The sequence below is a fragment of the Dipodomys spectabilis genome, unplaced genomic scaffold, assembly GCF_019054845.1.
Source record: "Dipodomys spectabilis isolate Male_0828 unplaced genomic scaffold, ASM1905484v1 ptg000601l, whole genome shotgun sequence".
Classification (NCBI taxonomy): domain Eukaryota; kingdom Metazoa; phylum Chordata; class Mammalia; order Rodentia; family Heteromyidae; genus Dipodomys; species Dipodomys spectabilis.
Window position 1 is genome coordinate 116,422 of NW_024871278.1, and position 11,568 is coordinate 127,989.

The 11,568-nt window shown below is 35.0% G+C and overlaps 1 non-coding gene across 1 annotated transcript; it reads left to right on the top strand.

The window, feature by feature from the left end:
• The first annotated feature begins 1,320 nt into the window (after positions 1–1,320).
• LOC122100796 lies at positions 1,321–1,427 on the top strand. The gene has a single exon (XR_006146254.1). It is a non-coding gene; the product is annotated as a U6 spliceosomal RNA (small nuclear RNA).
• Positions 1,428–11,568: the final 10,141 nt, after the last annotated feature.

Here is an 11,568-nt window from a genome sequence, read left to right on the forward strand (position 1 = left end):
ACCAGAAAGCAAATGTTGTTTAGATGATTTCTTAAAACATAGTCTTTCAGAAGCTGGGAAGGGGGCTCAGTGGTAGAGTGTTTGCCTTGCATGCATGAGGTCCTGGGTTTGATTCCTCAGCACCATAGAAGAAGAAAAAGACAAAAGTGGTGCTGTGGCTCAAGTGGTAGCACCATCTTTGAGCTGAAAAGCTGAGGGACAGCACTCAGGCTCCAGAGTTCAAGCCCCACAAAAACAAAAACCAAACCAAAAAACTAAACAAAACACAGCTCTCACATTTGTAGCCTCAATTCTGTAAAGACACTGCTTCAGCCTAGGACTAAGATTTTAAGTGTATACATTTATCAACATTTTTGATTCAGATTTCTACTTGAGAAAATTTTAAATCAATATTTTGTTCTTAGTTTTTCTCTTTGTACATTCACATGCATCAATAAAAAATGGTGTGGACATCCCAGTAACATTCTCAAAGTACCTCCTGATGATGAGTTATGAAAAGTTGTATTCTATTACAAAAAGGAAAACAATGCTACAAATAAAGAAAACCAATAATTAATTATTAGTGGTTAATAAAATAAAAACCAAACACCAGTGTTTCCAGTTTTTGAAGTGTTCTACATATTAGATTTTACTATTTACTCATATTCCTGTACATTTAAAACTGGCTAAGATTATGATTTCACAAGAGTTTTGTAGGCTACGGGTAGCCTTTAAAGTTACCCACTAAGGTTACTCTTTCTTTATGGCTCATCTCATCATTTGTATATGGCTCATATCATCATTTGTTTTTCACTAACATAAAAGAAGCCCTCAAGTTTTAACAGAAACTGTGTAGTTAAAATCTTAACTCTTCTCTCTGTTTCTTTACACAGACTTTGTAACTTCTCATAGTAAAGTTTCTATAAACTCTGAAATGTACATACTTTGTAGTATATGTCTGCTACCATAAATCTTAAATACTTTATGGAAAAGTTTTATGATCTGCCGAACAGTCTTAATTTTGGCATATATAAGCAAATTCCCAAAATTAAACATATTTAAAACAATAAAATTTTTAACAAACCTTAGCACTTGCTACAGTGCTCATTATGACAGGTGCCATGTATAGAATAATTGAATTTCTACTCTTACACATCTCTTGAACAACAAATATCTGGAATTATTTTGTTTTTGACATATCTAACTTGACTTTATTTTTAAATGTGTGCTTACATAAGAAATATATGGTTCTAAAATTTCACGACAAGTCTTTTGAACTTATTTTTGTTGAATTTTCTAGTTTAGGAAAATCAATTCCACTTTATGTATAAAAAATGTTCTGTGCTCAGTTTGGCAACACACACACTAAAATTGGAAAAATACAGAGAGAATTAGCATGACCCCTACGCAAGGATGACATGCAAATTCATGAAGATTTCCACATTTTTACAACAACAGATGCTGGAGGGTATATGGACAGAAGGGAACCCTACTCCATTCTTGGTGGGAGTGAAAACTTGTTCAACCACTTGGAAAGAAGTATGGCGGTTCCTCAAAAGATTCCACATAGAGCTCCCCTATGACCCAGCAATCCCACTTTTGGGCATTCACCCAAATGATCAAACAAGACCATACTATAACTACCAGCACAGATATGTTTATTGCAGCATTATTTACCATAGCTAATATAGGGAACCAAACCCGATGACCCTCAGAAAATGAATGAATCAAGAAAATTTTGTGTGTGTGTGTGTGTGTGTGTGTTTGTGTATGTATTTTCCTATCTATCTATCTATCTCTCTATCTCTCTATCTATCTATCTATCTATCTATCTATCTATCTATCTATCTATCTATCTATCTATCTATCTATCTATCTTTCTATCTATCTTTCTATCTATCTATCTACACATACATATATATGTATATATATTTGTATATATGTATATATATGTATATTTATATACATAAATATAAATATAGATTGGAATGTATATATATGTAAGGTATCCCTTACTTGCAATAAATAATATAAGCAGAAAACTGGGATAAGCAGAAAAGATCAAAAGCTACATGCATATTACTAAATAAGATGATGTTAAGCTAAATGAACCCCAAGATAAGGACAGAAGTGTTTTTTTTTATTCTTTCTTACTGTTGTTTCTAACATATTTATAATGTACAATGTGATTTTTTTTGTTTTTTATATGGTCCTCCCGCACAGTATAAGCCCTGTTTTCACTGGATTTGATGTTGGTGCACCTACATCCTGAAAATTCACTTCTCTAATTTGGGGAAGGAAAGAGAAAAATCAAAATGCTTAAATAGAGATAAAAGTTGAGCCATTGTAACAATGAGATGCACAAGACAACATGTTGGGGGGTGTGGGGGTGTGGGGATGAGAAGCGTACTTGTGGAGGTGGTGGGGAAGGGATGGTGGGGGGAAAACCAAAGGAGGAGGTAACAATGCTTGATAAGAAATGCACTCATGACTTTGCTCATGTAACTTTAACCCCTCTGTACAGTACTTTTACAATAAAAAACATTAGAAAATGTTCTGAGATGGAAGAGTTTATTTTATTTTACCCATATAATATTGTTAACAAAGAAATTATTGGGGGGGAGGATTGGGTGGGGGACCGGGGGTAGGCTGGGAAGGGATGGGAAGGGGAAACAAAGGAGGAGGCTACAATACTTGATAAGAAATGTGCTCATTATCTTGCCCATGTAATTGTAACCCCTCTGTACAGTATTTTCACAATTAAAACACACACACACACACACAAACACACAAACAAAAAAAAAAGAAATTAATGGAAAAGACTGACCCAAAGATATTTTGAGTAAGTGTGTGTGTGAGTGTGTGTGTGTGTGTGTGTGTGTGTGTGTGTGTGTGTGTGTGTGTGTGTGTGTGCATGCCTGCATGTTGGTGTGCTCAGAGTTTTAACTCAGGGCTTCATGGTCTCGCTAAGCCTTTTCTGTCTAGATTGGTGAGCTACTATATGAGCTACATCTCCATTCCTGGACATTTGCTAGTTTATTTAAATTTTGGAAAAATAATCTTAGGAATTTTTTGGCCTGATTGGCTTCCAACTCTTATCCATAATTCTCAGGGTCCTGAGTAGATATGCAGAGTAAACAGGATTACACGTGTGACCAACCATCACAATGCTTTCAGAATAATTTTAAAAGTAGAAAAAAATTTACTTCACGGGGGGACTGTTTTATCATTTCCTACTTTTAAAGCATTTTGGAGTGATTATATGTGAATTTAATTCATGATGGGATTCTTAAAAGAGAGTAAGTGATGGTACTTAAAAGTTTTAGTACTTTTTTAAAAGAACACTGGAACTGTGGGACAGAAGAAATTTGCCTCTCTTTGGACCTCAGTTTATAAGCTCAGCTCTGTGAACGATAACCCAATGTCACCAACACAATCTGTGTTGAAGACAAAATGTGACAGAAAACAATTACCATGGGCAATAATTGCTATGCTATTATTTATTGGACAATATGAATATTGAATTGAGAGTGTAAGAGAATGGATATATTTCACCTACCGTTTTTGTATTGCTGAAAGGCTTTTGGAAACTTTGACTCATTTCCTTCCTCACTGTGTGTCTTTGGGCCATGCACTTAGTGACTTTAATTACAATTTTTCTCAACTCTAAAATGGTAATAACATTAGCATCATAGCAAATGTTTTCTTAAGAACTAAGAGACATAAAACTTGTGAAATACTTAACATAAATTACTAATGAACTTTGAGTTTAGCCAGCAGTTTATTTTAATACTAAACAGAATGTGCTATGTATTACAGAAATCAATACATGTAGTGAGCCACCAGAAGTAACGTTATCTATTGACTATGCTGTGCTTCCAAGGAAGCCAGGTGGATAACTTCTCATGCTGTAAATCAAACTGCTTATCTTATGTCTTGATAGTGCTAAACTATCAGGGTCAGAATAATGATGGAATTGTAGACTGAGCTAAGGTCCATATGAAAATGTTCAAAATTGATAAAGCCTAAAAGTAACTAAGCAGTATATTGTGTTTTTCATTATTTAAGTTAAATTGCAAAGAAAGGGAAGACCTAGAAGAATGAATTCTCTTTTTGATAACCTAGCAGGATGAACTCTTTCCTCATTCTTGTAGAGGCATCATCAGATGAGAGGAACTCTATTTTTTTGGTTGCTTCTTTCAATTTATTCTTCAGTTTGAAATCTGAACTACATGAGACTGAAAGAAACCAAGGAAAATTAGACACACAGGCTTTGGAAAAAGCAATCAGAATAAAATAAACTAAAAACATATAGCCTTGTAAAAGGCTTCACTAAATTGAGTTATATAGTCTCAAGCATAAGCAAAAATGATTTAAGCAATATCATGTTATTGAAAATTGAAAAATGTTAGGTGTTGCTCAATTTTTTCCTTTCTACTACCTGGAATGTATTATTCATTTTGTATAGAGAGATTAAAGATGAGATTAACAAGGAACTTGATTAAAAATCGATAAAAGTTCTGAATCGACATATTTTCCAATATGCCCTGAAAATCACCAGTGGCTTTAAAAAGTTGTGTTTAATATCACTTCTATGCTGGCTTAATGCTGTGTGAACAGAAGTCATTAGAGAAATGCAATTCAAAATTACTATGATACTACTACATAACTATTATAACTCTTATCAGAAATATTCAAAGGAACTTGGTATGGTGGTAAATGCTTGTACTTCCAAGCATTTGGGAAATTGGAGTAAGAGGATTTCAGCTTAAGGCCAGCCTGGGATAGTGCACATAGTAAAAACATGCCCTTTAAAAAAAACTTAAAAGTTAATAATGTTGGTGAGAGTGTGGAGCAAAGGAAATTTTCTACACTCTTGGTCAAAATATAGGTTAGTATTCTCGTTGTAGAAAGTAGTATGCAATTTTCTAAAGAAATGCAAAGTTGGAATATCATCTGGCCCACCAATCATATGATTAATTCTCTCTGGGTAACTCGTAAATATATCTGTAGTTCACTGTTATTCACATTATTCACAACAGGCAAGATATAAATCAAAGTTATGTGTTCAACTACAGACTAATAAAGCAACTGTGGCACATGCACAAATATAATTTTCTGTTTCATCTTTAAAATTGCAAGATTTCTCCCATTAGCCACAACTTACAATGACCTAAAAGATGTAATATAAATGATGTAAAATGTTGCTTTCTGATCTTTGTAAAACCACACACACACACACACACACACATACACACACACACACACACACACACACACCAACCTAAGCAAAAGAGAAATTTTTCAAAAAGTAAAGCAACTGATATTGCTGGGGCATTTAGGTCACAATATAGATGATAGTGGATATACAGGATGACCAAGTATAGACTTGTAATGTATAACGTGAGGATACAGGGGACAACACTGGCCTTACATAGGTATGCAGCTAAATATGTAGGAGTTGGTCTTCCTTGTAGGGGTTTCTCTTTTAGGTGTTCTTCCTTCATTAATGGATGAGATAAACGTAATTCTTTACATATACTTGCCTGTTTGCAGAAATAATAACAAACAATATAGCAATAATGTTTTATGCTCAACATGGAACAAAATGCCAAATTAATGTACATGAAATTATCCTTGATATAAACTAATTATTATTAATAAGGAAACCCATGGGACCTATGTTTCTTTAACTCTGGCTTCACTTGTTGTGATTTTTTTCGACGATCTCCTATTTCCTTACAAATGAGGTGGTATCATTCTTTCTGATGGAAGCATAGTATTCCATGTGTATGTATGTGTGTATGTGTGTGTGTGCAACATTTTCTTGATCTATTCATCTACTGAGGAGCATCTGAATTGATTCCATATCTTAGCTGTGGTAAATAATATTGTGATAAACATAATTGTGCTGGTAGATTTAGTGTGGCCTTGTTTGTGATCACTTGGGTAAATGCCCAGATGTGGGATTACTGGGTAATAGGGGATCATAATTGTGTACATGAAGGATAATCTTAGTAGATGAGCAGAAGAGGTCAATTGCTATGTAGATATGACCATATAAGGTGATTCCAAGTGAAATGAACTCTAACACATGTTCTTCGTTGTTGTTGTTCTAATGTACTACGTGATTTCTTTTTAACTTTGTTTTTCCCCACTTATGATTTATCCCCTGCAGACACTATATTTGATTTTGATACCCTGAGTAGTGTAAATATGTTGAGCTGAACTAGGCAAGGGAAAGGGAAAAAACAAAATGGTGAGACAAAGGAAAAAGGGGGAACCTAGGTAACAGTGATACTCACAAGACAATATGTAGGAAATGATCTTGGTGTGGGCATTGGGAGGGAAGAGGGAGAAAAATGAGGGACGGGGTAACAAGTTAGAAAAGAAATAAATCTATTATCTTACTTACATAACTATAACCCTGCTTTAAATTCCCTTGACAATAAAATATAAATAAAAAATAGAATAAAATATTCAAGAGCAGCAATACAGGAGATGGGAGTGGGGGAAATACTGTACTATACAAAGAAGACTACAACAGCTGTGGAGAACAGGAATTTTACTTTATCATAGGAAGTAATGAACTGGCGTACAGATTTTCAGCCTCATGTCAATCACTAAAAAGGGAAAACAAAATGCACAATCAGCAAACCAATAAAATAGAAAACTAAACAAGGTGGAGAGATGACTTGGACGAAGAGAAACAAATGACACAACTAGGAAACAAATAAAAAGCAGGTAAGTTTTAAAAATATTACCCATAATTCTAATAAATGTTTTTTGCATCAAAATTTGTTAGAACTATACTTCAAATCACAGTTTAATAGTATATCATTTTAATAATAGGTTACTCATTATTGATTTCTTAATATTGAATGCTTAATATATAATTTTAATTTCAGCAGCTATAGAAAAGAAGAAAGTGAAGCTAATTTTAATGATATATTTTATGAATTGTAAAATTGAGAAGCATTAGAACTTAAATAATGTATATTATTGTTTCATTTCTTTGAATTAATGTAGTAGTTCAAAGTGTATTCTACACTTAGCACTCATCTTAACATCAAATAATAGATTATTCCACAATACACTTGGTTTTAGGTGAAAGGGTTCAGCACTGTGGTAAAATTCACACCACACAGTACACGAGAGTATGACTCCTCTCATCTAGCTTAAATGGTGGAAATTTGATTTCTGCATGCATGTTAAATACGTGTTTAGGTGATATCTATTAAATTATATACATGAGGAGTATTTCAGATGATAATTAAAAGTCATACTCATTAATTAAATTTTTTATTATTTTACAAAATAAATATTTATGGAGACTGAATTTCTGAGTAGATGATGGGTTATATGTGCCAGATTATACATATTGAGGCTTATTTTATATTCCTGACATTGTTTCTACAGTTAGATTTAATTTTCCATAAGGGGTTAAGTGTATTATGTTGGATATATGAAAGTAAACTGAATGTTTATTCCATTAATCCTTTGCAACTTGTCTAATCCCAATATAAATTATCCATGTGCTTGAAGTAATGAAAATAACAACAGATATAAGCAACAGATATGAATCAGTCTTAGTAGACAAGTATTTTCATCTTTATTTTTATAGTTGATCCTCTTTTACACTACAGAATATTATTGGGAAATTGTGCTCCAGGCTGACCACAATTGCAGAATATTATGGTTTGATCTATCATAAGAAAAGAAAGGAAGGGGAACATTCCTTCCAAAATTCTCCTCCCAGGGATGTGATCAGTTTTATGGTGGTAAGTTGGAAATGAACATTTTTCACAGTCAACCTTGAAAAGCCATCTTGATAGACTATTTCTGCAAGTGGTTACAGAGGAATGTTCATGGATTTGCAAGGATGCCAGATTGCCTCATTTTGAGACAAATAAAACAGGAATTTAGCCAGCTGTTTTTGTATCTTTAGGAGAATACACATTGACTGTACGCCAGGGGATCACTGGGGCCCAGAGAAGCTAATACATTGAATAGTAATCCTAGACCTCTAAAAACAAAACAAAACAAACAAAAAACTCCAGTGAGCACAGCCAGTCAGGGCTGCTATCACAGCGTACATTAAATCAGGCAAAAAACAAAAGCTGAAAGTCATTTAGCTGATAACTAATATATTTCTTATGAGGCAGACTGAAATGAGAGTCCCAAGAGTGGGTCAGAAAGACTGATTAGAGAGACTAAAATTGGTAATACAAAGATTGGAAAATAGAATTCCTTGTAGAACAAATAAATCATAGAATGACTGTGTGTGTAGGGACAAGACAGCAGACCAAATACCAGAAATGCACATTTTCTTAGAGGTCAGCTTAATGAAATATCAATGGAACTCTTTGAATTCTTAAATATTTGACCACATGTGGAAGAAAGCCAATTGCTAAAGAGAAAGAAAAAGTCATCACTCTGTTAGGAGGTCCAATGAAGTAATCAATCACAGATTTGTAATAAAAAGAGAAAATAATTATTCCAAATGAGGTTTTCATTTGTTTTGATGTAAGTGTTCTTGATTTAGGTGATAGAAATTACCATACAATTGATCCAGTCTCACAACTGAGTTGATATTGACTGCAGTATTCCCACATGAAGGAAAAGAGAAAATTTACAAATGTCTGATGAAATGAGTTGAGGATGAAGTGTTTTAATAGTGATAGTTGAGGTTTAGACACTGGTGAAGAGATGAGTTTTCTTTTATTAACCCCCACCCCATTTTTAGCCTGATGACAGTGGATCACAGCTGTAATCCTAGATACTCAGGAAACTGAGATCTGAGGACTGCTGTTGAAAGCCAGCCTGGGCAGGAAAGTCCCTGAGACTCTTATCTCCATTAAACCACCAGAAAACCAGAAGTGGCACTGAGGTTCAAGAGGTACAGACCTCACCTTGAGTTGAAGAGCTCAGGAACAGTGCCCAAGCCCAGACTTCAAGCCCCTGGGCCAACAACAATAAAAACAAATCTCCCTTTTCTTGGACTGCCTACATCTTTTCCTAACATTCAAAAAAGCCATTTTATCACCCACTACAGTTAAGTCCTATCCTAGCTGCTGCAAATAGGATGATTTGATATCTTACGTCAAAAGTTTCATATTTGAGGAAACAAATACCAGCAGTGGTAACTTTGCTTCCTGTCCTCGAACTCTGAGACTGGGCCCTGAACATGTTTATGCTGGTAGCTTTAATGTGAGGTTGGTTGTTATTTATTGGATTACTGCCCATGAGAGGAATTAATGGGTCATAAGAGATCTATGTTTAGTCTTTTGAAGAAACTCTGTACTTCATTCAAGGTAGGTTAAAAAGTTTAATTCCCCACCGACAGTGTAATAGAGTTCCCATTTGGCTACATCCATGCCAGCATTTGCTATTTTTAGTTTTCCTCATAGTGGCCATTCTAAGTGGGATGAGGTAGAATCTGTCATGTTTACTTGTACATTTGTTGGCACGTTCTAACTACCATAAATGAATGAATCTATGAAACCTATATTGCTCTGAGTCTTCATTCCTTTCTCTTTGTAATTTTCCCAAGCCTTTCATTTTCCTTAAGACTGGTGAAAAGTCATCCTTTCTTGCTGCGGACCGGCTCTGTCGGGACAACGGAGGACACCTAGTGGAGGAACTGGAATAGGTGGGGAGATGGCAAACAGACAACTCACACACAAGAGGAGTGGATGCTGAGTGCGATTTAATGCAGAGGATAACAAACTTTTAAAGCAAAAGTCTCCATGAGAAAGGGCAAAAGGTTACACAATCTTGCTGCAGGGCTTCATTCTTGGGTGGTCACCAGCTGGTTGCCTGATAGGCACTTGTTTCCGGCTTTACCTCTATTTTTAAGAAATACAATGGGTTTCGATGTTTATCACCACTTAACCATTACTTTTTTCTATAGAGGCCTTAACTGTCCCATAAGATCTTTCCTGTTCCTTCTTTAATAGTAAGCACCAAGGAGTCCTAGATCTAGCAAGTCTCTTAGTAAATGAAAGAGAGTAACAGGAAGTTCTTTCTCCTAAGTAGTTCTCCCAGCAATTGCCATACATTCTTTCTGTTCTAGCCACGCCTACAGCTTCTTGTAAATCTCTTACAAACAATTCTTTCTGCTGAAATGAAATCGTGAAATCTCCAATACTTTTATATTTACTTATGACTTGTCTACTAGCCTCCATAAGAGAGGCTTTCAGGGTAGCACTTAACTCTGTTGAGTTAGTCATATTTTTAAGACACTCATCAGATGTTGGAGTTGTCAACACTCTTAAGAAAGAGCCTTGAATAAGGGAACATTGAGCATGAGTAAGTACAATGAGCAGCAGGAACAGTAAAAGATTAATAGCCACTCCTATACAGTGAAGAAAAGAAAAACAGGGACAGAAACACATCTTTCCCAGGGGCTTGCCAGCCTTTCCAGGAGGTAGGCCTCTTTGAAGCCCCATTCTCTGAGGTAGACTTCGGTGAAGTCCCATTCTCAGAGATAGGTCTCTGTGAAGCCCCATTCTCAGGTCTGAATGCAGGATTTCCAAGCTAAGCAGACTCCACCGGAGTAGGCGTGGCACTTTCTGATGGGTGAATAGAATTCCATTGTGTGTGGTGTGTGTGTGTGTGTGTGTGTGTGTGTGTGTGTGTAAGATGACAATAGGCCCATGAGTTCCTTTCTAAGCCTTTTGTTTCAACTGTAATTTTGTAATTCCATATTAAATTTGGATTGCTTTCTCTACTGCATTGAAGAATATTGTTTGGATTTTGATAGGTATTGCATTGTCAATTGTTTGGAGGCAGTATTGCAGTTTTCACAATGTTAATTCTTCCAACAAGGAGCATTGATACGCTTTCCATTTCCTTGAATCTCCTTCAATTTCCTTTTTTGGAGTTTTAAAGTTTTCCCAGTAGAGATCCTTCACATTTTTAGTTAAATTAGTTCCTACTTTTATTGTTGTTGTTTTGTTTTGTTTAGATTTGATTTGATTTTGAGGCTAATACATATGAGGTGGTTTTTTGGATTTCAGCCTGTGTCTTCCCATTGTTGGTAACACAGAAAAAGTACTGATTCTTGTGGGTTTTATACCCTGCTACATTGCTGAAGGTTAGCATCACCTTTACTAACTTGAGGTAGGAAGCTATAGGGTCCTTTAAATACAGGATCATTTCATCTGTGAAAAGTGATAGTTTTACTTCTTCCCTATTTAAATTCCCTTTATGTTTTTCTCTTACCTATAGCCCTTCTAGAAAGTCCATTACTATTTTGAAGAATAATAGAGAGAGTGGACATCCTTTTCTCTTCCCTAATTTTAATATCTTCATGCTTCCACCATTCGGTACATGTTTATTATCTCTTTTTCATACACATACTTTAAATTATATTGAAGAAATTTCCATGCGTTCCTAGCTTCTCAGATATTTTAATCATAAAGTGCTATTTGAGCTTGTTAAAAGCTATTTCTACATCCCTATAGATGATCACGTGGTTCTTGTCCTTGCTTCTGCTGATGGTGTGCGTTATGTTTATTGACAAGTATATTGAATCCAATTGTATCCTAGGATGCATACTGTTTGATCATAGGATATGATTTTTTT